This window comes from Diceros bicornis, chromosome 7, assembly GCF_020826845.1.
Source record: "Diceros bicornis minor isolate mBicDic1 chromosome 7, mDicBic1.mat.cur, whole genome shotgun sequence".
NCBI lineage: Eukaryota > Metazoa > Chordata > Mammalia > Perissodactyla > Rhinocerotidae > Diceros > Diceros bicornis.
In genome coordinates, this window is record NC_080746.1 from 65,859,251 (window position 1) to 65,871,611 (window position 12,361).

Genomic DNA, 12,361 nt, shown 5'->3' on the forward strand with positions numbered 1-12,361 from the left:
CTCCTGGTATTCATGCCTTTGTATAAACCCGCTTGTTTGATTATGGAACAGATTTAGTGATTCACTTCTAGAGAATAAAATGCAGGAGAGGAGATGGGATGTCACTTCTAAGATAAGGTTACAGAAAGACTGTGGATTTCATGTTGGGCATTCTCTCTTACAGACTCACTCCAAGGAAAGCCAGCTGTTATGTTGTGAGCTGCCCAGTGGAGAGGCTTGCATGGCAAGGAACTGAAGGAGGTCTCCAGCCAATAGCTAGCAAGAACTCAGGCCCTCAGTTCAACAGCCTACAAGGAACTGAAGCAGGCAAACAACCATACGAGTGAGCTTGAGAGAGCATTCTCCCCCAGTCAAGTCTTCAGATGAGACCATAACCCTGACCCACATCTTGACTTCAACCTCATAAGAAACCTTGAGCCAGAACCCAGCTAAGCCATGCCTGGACACCTGAGCCACAGAGACTGTGGAAAAATAAATGTTTGTTGCTTTAAGTTCCTAAGTTTTAGGAAAAGTGTTATGCAACAACAGATAATTAATTTGGGGAAAAATAATCAAGTGTACCTCACAGATAGTTGATAAATTAGAGTGAGGACTCTGATATGGGATTCTGAATGGAATCAAATGTTTAGTAGAGACAGAGTGTAGGAAATACAATGTTATGTTCAAGGATCCATCACTATATAAAGTAACATGTCACAGGATATTATACCAATCCATTTTCATGCTTCTACTTGATCCTTAAGATATACATGTAAATCTGTTTTAGAAGAGACAACACAAAGCCTCAGGTGGAGCATAGTGAGACAACACTGCTTGTCTTCCCTTCCTTCCTGATGACATACTATGAAAACACAGGAAGTTACACAAGCATATTCGTCAAAAATATGGTAGGCTTCAAGTAAAGCCACTCACCAGAGTGTAGAGGGGACCTTAGGTGAGGAGAATACTAAGAGGCCCAGGCTATCACCTACCAAAGGCTGCAGAAGAGCCACTCTTCTTGGACCCCTCCTCTCTCCGATCACACATAATGGGCTCCTCATTAGTAAGTCTCTTTCTGAATGCTTTCAGGGAATTCAATTCCCAAGATTCAACATAGCTGAGGGCGTAGTATAGACAGATGGTGGATCATTGTATCCAGAGAAATCAAGTTGATAGTAGAAAAGAGTAGAGGCAGAGAAAACATTGAAGCCTGCTTGCTCTTGTTAGTACATTTTTATTATAGCCATGGGCTGTTACAACAGATTCCCAGTGTTTTCCAACCTTATATTTGCATTATTATAATCCTAAAACTCAATCAATCTCCAAATACATAATTGCCAAAGTCTTGTTCTGTTTGAAACTGTGATTTTACTTAATATTACATTACAAGTCCATTTCTAGAACTTGCCTGAAACAGGGGCCTGGTCAGTCAGATAGTGTGGTGTCTCTAGGCAGATTGCCTGTGTTCAAACCCCAGCTCTCCTACTTACTGGCTATGTCACCGTGGGCAAGTAACTTACTCTCTCCAGGCATCAACCTTCTGACGTATAAGATGAAGATAATAAAAGCATCTATCTCTACCAGAGTAATGATAGCCTTACTTTGAGGATTCAATGAGTTAATGCTTGTAAAGCACTTAGAACAGCAACAGCTCCGCAAATGGGTTCGCTCTATGTTGGCAGTTGGTTTTGTAATAGAACAGCAAATTCTGGGGAGAGTAGGGGTGTTGGTGGAGAAGAAAAGAAACCTTAAGCTTCCCCAGTACAGAGTAGTTCCTTTTGCCTCAGGAGTCAGCCTGACCCAGAAACAGTGTTAGTGGTGTGACATAAGGCTGTTTTGTGTTTCCTGAAAATTCCAGATTAATATTAATAGTCATGGAATAGTCTCTGGAGGCCCAGAGTTGGACCTGCATACACCTTAGCCATGTTGGGTCTTAACTCATAGATATTCACTCAAACAAATATGGCTTAAACTGCGGGAAAAAATCAGCTTATTGGGCCTTTGTTTTTTATTTTACGGTTCTGTCTTTTCTTTTGAAAAACAAATGATTTATTCTCTTGCTCCTCTGGGAGCAGAGAAGGTCATAAACTGAAAACAACTGTCTGTGTAAAAAACTTTCCAGTCAACAGTTCTTCTAACAGACAGAACATCATCTATTCAGTAGAGAATGCCAAGCTTGCTTGCTTGTTTGCCATTTTTTAATACTCTAAAAAAAACCTGTGAGACTCGTAGCTTTTCCATGGTCATCTTTATCTAAAGCTTCACAGTGAATGGAATCCTTCCTCCAGGAGTGGAGGCCCAAGGACTGACAAGCAGGAGGCTTGAGGACCTCCAGGCTTGTTCTCTGGAATAAATTCTTCTAACTTAAAGGATCGCTTCTGGTTTGAGGTTGGGCTGGGAATTCTGCAGGGCGTAAAGAACTCTCTTTCTCTCTCTTGACTAGTCAACACTTGTAAGCACACATTCAGAAACTGTCTCCTATATCCAGCATGCACACACTAATAAATTTCACATTTACTCTTTACGTGTTGTGTCCATGTGTGTGCATGCACACACACACACACACTCTACCTATAAACACTCACACCTTCAGAACACATTCACATATACAGGCACATGGTGGTCATGGTCTGAGGTGTTAGTCAGAGAGAATCATGGAGGGGTGGGGGCTTACATCAGTTCAGAAGAAGGAGCTTTTTGATAGATTACTATCAAAGTAAAACTGAGACGTAGCACCTGTCTCAAGTCCCTTGGCAGGATTCATAAGGGTAAGGAGCTAGGCCAGGAAAAACTCTGTGCAGGTATTTAATATTTATCTTTAAATTCAGTTGTTTGAAGTCTGTCTATTTGGGGTGAGGAATTCTACTTGATCTCGAAATACTAGAATAGGAGAGGAAGAAGAATTTCAGTCATTACCCAATCAACAGGCACTTAACTGATGCCTACCATGGGCCAGGCAGTACCCTGAGCACTGGGCTAGAAGGGTGATTGAGACATGATTCCTACCCCGTCAGAGTCGAACAGGGGAGATGAGACTAACACATGAAACAGGCTGAGTGGAGATCAAAGTTATATTGTCAATGCCCCATAGGACCTTGTCTTGTCAAATACGTCCATTTTTAGCAATGAGACACTGATATCCAGAGAGTCACTTTCTTATGGCCACACAACCAGATAATAGACGAATGCTTCCTAATAGAATTACTCTCTCCATTCCTCTATATTCTTTTATAATTCTATAAAAAACTTTAACATGGCCCTGTGATTTAACTAGATGTCACCCGTCTGTCCCTCCTCCAGGATTGGGAGGTCTCACAAGGTAAGAACCTGATCTTATACATTTTCACACAATTGTACACAGTCATACTTATCCAGGAAGTGCTCAATCCATCAGCCTGAAATGTTCTGAAATAGTCCAGGTAACTTTGCTTTTGGCCCAGGTCTCCATTTATTACACAAGAAGCCACACAGGTAGTAAAGAACTAAATCTTGAATACAAATTCAAGGTAAGATATTTCAAACTTGGCATAAAAATGACAAACGTGTTTCCAAGCCTTTCTGTTTTCTTATCCATTTTGACCTCAGCTCTTGTATAATTTTACAGACAAAGGTAATGCATTTTCATTTCAGCCAGCAGGAAAAGATCAGTTTCCTCAGGTGCTTTTGACTCTTCATTGAGAGACAGAATCATTGAAAGGTTTTGATATATTTCTCCTAAGGGTTTTTTGAAATTATACCAGGTCACGCAATCATCAAACATTTATTTCAACAAGAATTTTTTAAGTCATCTGCTCTGTGCCAAATACTGGGCAAATTGTTGGCTACAAATTTGCCTGGCTGAATTATTGAACACTTACTTTATGCCCAGAAAAAAAATAACAGCATAGCTGTTGTATTATTTTCCTAGGGCTGCTGTAAAAAATTACCATAACCTTGGTGGCTTAAAGCAACCAATATTTATTCTCTCACAATTCTGGAGGCTGGGAATCTGAAATCAAAGTGTTGGCAGGGCCACAGTCCTTCTGGATGCTCTAGGGAAGAATCCTTCCTTGCCTTCTCCTAGCTTCTGGTAGTTCCTGGCAATTCCTTGACATTCCCTGGCTTGTAGCTGTATCACTCCACTCTCTGCCTCTGTCTTCCTCTCTTTGTATCTCTCTGTGTCCTCTCCTCTTCTTAGAAGGAGCCTGCCCTAAACCCAGGATGATTTCATCACTAGATCCTTGACTAATTACATCTGCAAAGACCTTGTTTCCAAATAAGGTCACATTCTTGAGGTTCCAAGTGGACATGAATTTTGGGGAAACACTATTCAACAGCTGTTACTGTGCTTCACTGGCTTGGGTCTGCATTGATCAGACTGACAGTAAAAGAGATGACCATGGAGGGAAGCTTGGCTTTGTTTCCATGGCTTTGTTCCTCCCCGCTTGCTTCTGGTTCTCCACGGTCTTACTCGTGTTCTGCATGTATCCAGATCCAGACTGCTTACTTGGATTCTGAGCTCCTGATTCCCCTGATTCTTAGACATCTGACACTGGGTCTTATGCATTTGCCAAGCTATTGACCCATGCTCTCACGACTACCCTGGCCCATCTGGATTTGAGTCCTGCTCAGCATTATCTACTTTGTTTAGTTTAACAAATACTCACTGGACACTTCCTAAGTGTCAGGCACTGTCTTGGATGCTGGATTCTCAGCGATGACAGACAAGGTCCCTACCCTCATGGGGAATGAGGGATGGGAATAAGCAAAAAACAAGCAAATAGATACTTGGCACCCAGAACAGTTTCTGGCACATAGTAGGTGTTCAATAAACATTTGTGATTTGAGCAAGGTAGTTTCTAATAGTGATAAGTGATATGAAGTAAATAGATTACTGTGAAATAGAGCATGGAAGGCCTCTCTAAGAAGGTGATGTTTAAGCTAAAATGTGAAGAAAAAGAAGGAGCCAACTGAGGAGACATGTCTAAGGTAGAGGAAAGAGCAAGTGAAACATCACTGAATTGAGAACAAACTGATTGTATTTGGAGAACAATGTGACTGAGACATACTGAGCAAGGGGGAGAGTAGGTGTCAGAATGATAGAGGGAAGCTCAGTTACACTGGACACTATAGATCAAAGGAGTTTGGGTTTTTAATTTCCAGTGCAATTGGAAGCCATTTGAGGTTTAAGCAGTGAATCAATGTGACTTAACTCATGAATTAAAAGGTCACTACAGCTGCTCTGAGGAGGAAGGATTGTAGGAGGCAAGTCTGCAAGAAGGAAGTCTGCTTAGGAAGCGCATCAGTTAGGATGATTTAGCATACAAACAGGTTATAGGTGTCAAAGATATTGATCCCTTCAGTCCTTAGTGTAACCAGGAGAGGACTGGGCTGGCCCAAGCCGCAAGATTGGTCTGTCTACAAACAGACTCATACATTAACCCGAGCTTGCTGAATAAATAGCATCATTTTCTATGTCTGCCACGGTGTAAAAAAGATCAGAAAGCATTGCACTAATGAACATTTCTCATGCTTTGTGGACACCAAGCTTCTTTTACACACTCTTTCTATGTTTGGAGAATTTCCCACTGTAGTAACCAGCCTCCAAGATGGCCTCCAGTGCTCTCCACATCCTGTTATGCATACCCTGATGTAGTCCCCTCCACATTGTACCAGGGTTTAGTTTGTGTAACTAATGGAAGATGACAGAAGTGATGGTATATCACTTCTAAAATTAGGTTATAAAAGACTATGGCCTATATCTTGGGCTCTATCTATCTTTTGCATCACTTACTCTGGGGTAGCCAGCTGTCATGTCTTGAGAATATCCAGGTATCCTTGTGGAGAGGCCCACATGGCGAGGAACTGAGACTTTCAGCCAACAGCCAAACAGGAAAGCTTCTTGAAAACAGCCCCAGTCAAGCCTTCAGATGATGCAGCCCTGGCAACAACTTGACTGCAGTCACATGGGAGACTGTGAACCAGAAGCACCCAGCTAAGCTGCCCTCAGATTCCTGATGTTCAGAAACTGTGAAATAACAAATGTTGGTTAAGTTGCAAGTTTTGGGATGATTTGTCACATAGCAATAGATAACTAATGCATCCCATTTTGGAGTCTTACCACCCCAAGGTGGAAGCCAATAACTCTTTATTAGTCTTCCTGGCAAGTAGGGTGAAAGCAAGTGGCCTGAGCTTTGCCAGTCTGACCCATCTGACTGAGAGTTCAATTCAGGAAATAATGACATGAAGAAGTGGGTGCTGCAGAGAACTGATTCTGGGGAAGATGGTGGAGGAAGATTCAGCATTCAGAGGCGGCAGAGGTAAAGTTGCTAGTAGTGAATCTCATGCCCAACCTCTATCCGTGTGAGCTGCTGTGCCGGCAGCCAGCAGTGGTAGGAGTGGTAAGGTCTCCATTGGAGCTATCTGCTGATGTAACATGGACATTGTTCCTGGACTCCAAACCTGATTCACTCCAGGACATTCTTTCACACATTTCGCTTAAGCGATCTAGTGGGCTCTGATGTTGGCATGTAGGAACTCAGACTGACATACAAGTCTTTGAAAGCAAGTAACAGAAAACACTGCTTCAAAGTGGCTTAAATAATATGGAAGTGAACTACCCCCCACAACAAGAAGTACAGAGGAAGGAGGCTGCAGGGGCTGGCCATCAAAACTCTGGCTCCACTCTACTAGAGCTCTCCAGGCTGTGCCCTTCCCTGTGTGTTTGTTCCATCCTCTTTGCTGGTTGCAGTTTGGCTGTGGCAGTTCCAGGTATCAGATTAGATGTGAAAATGTCCAGAGGGAGAAGAAGGCTCCATATTCCTCGTATCCCTTGTAAGAGTGAGGAACCTTACTCAGGAATCCTCCGTAAACTTTCCTTCACGTCTCATTGACCATAATTTGGTCAGACGCTCCTTCCTAAAGAGTCACTGGTAAGGAGGATGGTATTACTTACCACAATTGCCTTGGACTAATTAGGTTCTACCTCTGGGATCTGGGGATGCAGCCAGACTCCTTTGAAGCATCTGGCCAGGTAGAAGAAGGTGGTTATATTTAAAATATTAGGGCTTTTCTGGAGATTAACAGATGGTGGGTAATCAAGCAATACTGTCTGCTATAGGAGGTTATTAGGGGTCCAGGCATAAGGTAATAGTGGTTTGCAGTAGGTAATGGAGTGGGAACAGAGAGAAGGAAGCAAGACTAGGGATGTACTACACATCTAAAAGCAAAAGATTTGCTGGTGGATTGAATTAGGAGGGAAAAGAAAGAGAAAGGGATGAAGGGAATGATGCATTAGTTTAGACCTGAGCATTTAAATGAGTAATTTACTTAAATGAGGAGGGGTGGGAAGAAACAAGGTGAGGTGAGGGTGAGGTTACACACTTACATGGTTACCAAGCAGGCAGATTAACATATGAGTTTGGAGCTCAGAGGGAAATCATGAATGGAGATATGAACTTGAGAGTCATCCGTATATAGAGGGACTTTGATATGATATCGATATATCATAGAGGGATGTTTATGTTTGAAAGGAACCATCATCTTCTGCATCTGTGTTTGAAGTCTGTATAACAGCTTTACTTCAAGTGAGTTTCACCTCTAGTTGAGCCTAAAAACCACTGGAGACTGAAAAAAGATAGGAACATAATCTAGGGGAAAATGCACTTTAGAAAACTTGTCTACTTTTCTTTCTTGAGTAATATATGCAAGGCATTTTCCTTATAAATGGCATGGTAAAAGGCTAAAAAAACAAAAACACAAAACAAGCTTTGAATATATCTTTTAATACCCCAAATATTTTAAAACAAAAAATGAACAAGACCACCTCTTACTATTTTATTGAGGCAGTATCCTTAAAGCAGTTCACAAATAACATTATGTTGCTTTAAATAGAACTATTTCAAATAGGACAACTGATATATAATGATCTCTCTTTTTTCCTTTTAGATCTAAAAGAGAATTAAGGCATGTGCTTTTATTTTGATCAGTGGGAGTTATAGTTTAAAAGGTACACTTCTAATTAAACCCTGAAAGTCAGGCAGCTATCCACAGTTCATTAAAGTTCAGATTTTGCATAAAACCTTCATTATCTGAACTTGATGAGTTTCCCTTCCTTTCAATACATTGCACTCTCTCAGAAGAGGTCTGAACTCAAAAGACCCTTCAAGAAACGCGAAATAAGCCCACACCCTGGCTCACTGCTGTGCCCTGACGAACCTGAAGAATTCTAATCATTTTTGGAAACAAATAGTCTTCTCCAGGGAATAAGATGATTCAAAAGAAAAAAATAGCTTATTTGCTACATCCACATGCATCCAGGGAAGTTGTATTGTAACAGATAGTCCATTACTTTCTATACTGCCCAAGCCCTGAAAAAGAGTTACTCTTTTCTCCAATAAGAAGGCAGAGATTATGTAAAACACACACACACACACACACACACACACACACACACACAGAGAGCACATATTTTAGAGATCCATATGAAAATGAGAGAAATGAGATAACAGAGAGGTACTACCCAGGTACAAGGAGAGAAAAAATGTTTGTGTGGTAAAGATAGCAATTATTTTTCACTTATTGCATGGGAGGAAAATTTAGGTCTAGTTAGTGGAAACTCTCTATGCAAAATCTGAGCTTTGATGAGTTGCCGATAGAGAAGATCTCTGTGTTGGAGAACGGCAATTCTGATGCCTACAAGGAAGGCAGAAGTGCAGAAAAGAAGGCGAAAGAACGCACACCAGGACAAAACCAGTGGAGAGGATCCAGACCACGTGGGATTGCTCATTTCCTAGTTAGGTGGGACTGCGTGGGCCGAATAAAAGGAGAATAGGGTGTTTTGCTTGTAGTTTAACCATATAATCACCTGGGCTTTAATCAATTCCTTAGTAAGCTATATACAATTCATTTTAGAGTATGGATTTGGCATTCCTACAATTGTCCAGCGGGATCATAAGAGTCTCCAAGAATGTACATAAAACTTGAAAAATTCTGCCAGGCGTTTCTCATATGAAAAGTTCATGGGGAAGCATATTGTGTGATAGTTAAATTTCAATCTTTGGCGTCTCCCTAACATGGGTTTGAATCCTCATTCCATCGCTTGCTTGCTGTGTCACCTTTGGCAGGTGACTTAGGCGTCAGACTATCAGTGTTACCGTCTCTGAAGTCAGGATGATAACAACAACATCTGTTTCAAATGGTTGTGGTAATGATACAACTAAACCAAGCACATAAAGCACAGCATGCAGTTCACAGTACAGAGCACTTGTTCCATAAATGTCAGCTATAAATGGACACTTAGGCCAATCTGGAAAGACCCCACAGGACATAAGCATGCATTGGTCAGACCCTGCCCAACCTCACATGCAGAAAACAAAATCAAGGCGTGGATCCGATTGCATCCACCAGAGTTGGTGAAGGCACAGTGCCAGCACTGCTCTTTCGGCCACTTGGGCTCGGTCAGCTTCAGGAGGTAGGCTCTGTGCTCTCCTGGATCCACTGTAGCCATCTGCAGAGGAGGGCAGTGTTAAAGGCAGGGCTCAGGAGTCACACAGCCCATCGTGACCACTGACTAGCTATGTGACCTTGCGCAGGCTGCTTAATTTCTGTGCATATGTTTCCTCAGCTGAAAAGTCGGGATAATTATAACAATACCCTCCTCCTAGGGTTGTTATGGAGATTATATGAGCTAATATATTTAGACCATTTTTTAGAATGTCTGACACATAGCATGAACTCAAAAAACTATATTAAAAATAATATGAATATAATTATAATAGTAACTTTGAAATAGACTTCTAGGATTCCAAATTCTACTTTGCTTCCCGACAAAAGCTTTGCAGAATGGATTTATGGAAAGAAAACGAGAAAGAAGAAAATTAGGTAGGTTAGAAGTGGGAAAGAAAAGTCAAGAAAATTTGCAATAGGGATAATTCAAAGTATAAGCAATACTAAGAGGCTAAAGCTTTAAATAATAAATGCAAGATATAAGAAGAAGAAAGCTTAAATATGGTAATCTAATATTCAACCTAGAAGTTGTATTAAAAAATCCTTGCATTTAGCAAGCACTCAATAGACATTTGATTAATTTATTGGTTGATTAAATGTGTTTTAAGTTCTAAACTCTTCAGCAGATAACCTGAAGCCTTGGTTCTTTGGACAGAGTGAGGGCTGAGAAAAACATATGGTATTCTTATGGTCTTCTGAATAAGACTAGAGAGATAATAAACCGGATACTTGTCTCTCTCTCACTCTCTTTCTGTGTATAACCAGAGATTTTTGTCCAAGCCATTTACAGCTAAGCAAAAGATCAGGAAAGGGATTGTGGAAACTTTTCTTCAAGTGCTTAATACCTGTATTCTCACCCATAAATATGCACACTGACCCCTTTTCTTAATAAGCAGGCACCTGAATGCAGCTCCACCTGCTCTAGATCCATTTTCAGCCCTGAGGGTAAAGGGAAGCTTGCTGTGGAAGACAAGGAAAGCTACTGATTATTTGGAATCTTTTCTTCCGGCACCTCTTCAGCTAGTTGGATATTTTACGACCACTGTAATACAGTCTAGCCAGTTCTGGACTTCATCACCCTCTTCTGTCTTTCCATCATCCAGAGTGACTTCAGCCATTTCCCAGACCTATGCAGGGTGAGGGATGTTAGCCACTTGGAAAGGCAGCTCCGGGGATGCAAAAAGTATTTGAAAAAAAAAGAATTACTTGGTGGCAGAGAGTACTGAGATCTAGTTTTTTTCACTCAGCAGAAATCTGACCTCTGCTCTCTCCTCTGGCCTTGTTCTGAAAAGACGAACAAATGTAAAACCACGAGTGTCTACTAAGACGAGACAGTGGAGGAGTGCCAGGGCCTCTGACCCGGAACGTCGCCTTCTGTTCCTTTCAGTAGATTCCTATTATGGTGTAGCTTTTAAATACTAAAGCTAATAAATCTCTACTTTCTTTAAAGTCAAAGAAATTTGAGTTATAACTTTGTAATTATAATTGGCAATGATAAAACCAGGAAGGAACCCACACAGCCCAGGAAGGAAGAATAAGATTCTGAACATCCCAGAACAACCTGCTTCTTGGTGCAATGATAAGAGATACATGGGCAAAGTGGAGTTCCCCAATCCAAATCTGCTGTCATTTCATCTCAAGAACAATTCACTCCGAACAAGGAAGGACCAAGCTTACAGATTCAAAAGGCAATTGATGTCCAAGATGAGAGAGTGGTTGTCACAGAACATGAGCTCAGTTCTAGTCTCTTGATCCAAGTGAATTGGACTTCAGACTCTAAAGCAAGTGTGAGCATGAGTTCCTGTTTGGGATAATTAAGCAGGAGGTCTGTGAGTAGTTCACGGGGGTGCTAATCACTAGGAGATAGCATGGGCTCACTAAGAACAAGTCATGACAGTGAGATCTTATTTTCTTTTGTTAAAGGCCACTATCTGGCAAGAAAATGAATTGAGCAAAATGCCAAGTAATAGGAAGTTCTGCCATTAGGAATCCCAAACCATTTCCCAAGAACAGAATCTGGGTTTTGGGAGAAGGAGTGAGGATATGGTGTAAGAGCAGCATGAAAGACTTAAAGGATTTCTTTATTATTTTTTTCCTTGGCTTTTTTGAGATATAATTGACAAATAAAATTGTATATATTTAAAGTGTACAGCATGATGATTTGATATACACATACATTGTGAAATAATTACTAAGAGCAAATTAATGAACACAACCATCACCTTTTAAAATTTTAACTTTTCTTAAAACGTTTTTTTTGTGGTGAGAAAGCTTATCTACTTTCAGCATATCTCAAGCGCACAATACCGTATTATTAACCATAGTCACCATGCTGTACATTAGATCCTTATAAGTGAGAGTTTGTGCCCTTTGACCTACATCTACCCATTTCACCCACCCCCAACCCCTGGCAACCATCGTTTACTCTGTTTCTAGGAGATCAGCTTTTTTTTTTTTTTTTTTTATTCTACCTATAAGTGATACCATACAGTATTTTGTCTTTCTCTGTCTGGCTTATTTCACTTAGTATAATGCCCTCCAGGTTTATTCATGTTGTTGCAAATGGCAGGATTTCCTTCTTTTTAAGGCTGAATAATATTCCGTTATATATATCACATTTTCTGTATCCATTCATCCATTGATATATCCATTCAGATATATACCCAGAAGTGGGATGGCTGTATCACATGGTTGTTCTATTTTTAATTTTTGAGGAACTCCCATACTGTTTTCCACAGTAGCTGCACCAGTTTACATTCCCACCAACAGTGCACCAGGGTTCCCTTTTCTCCACGTCCTTGCCACCAAACGTTCTGACACCAGAATATCACTTCCACACATTTTGTTGGTTAAAGTAAGTCACAGGCCAGCCCAGATTCAAGGGGAAGGGAAACAG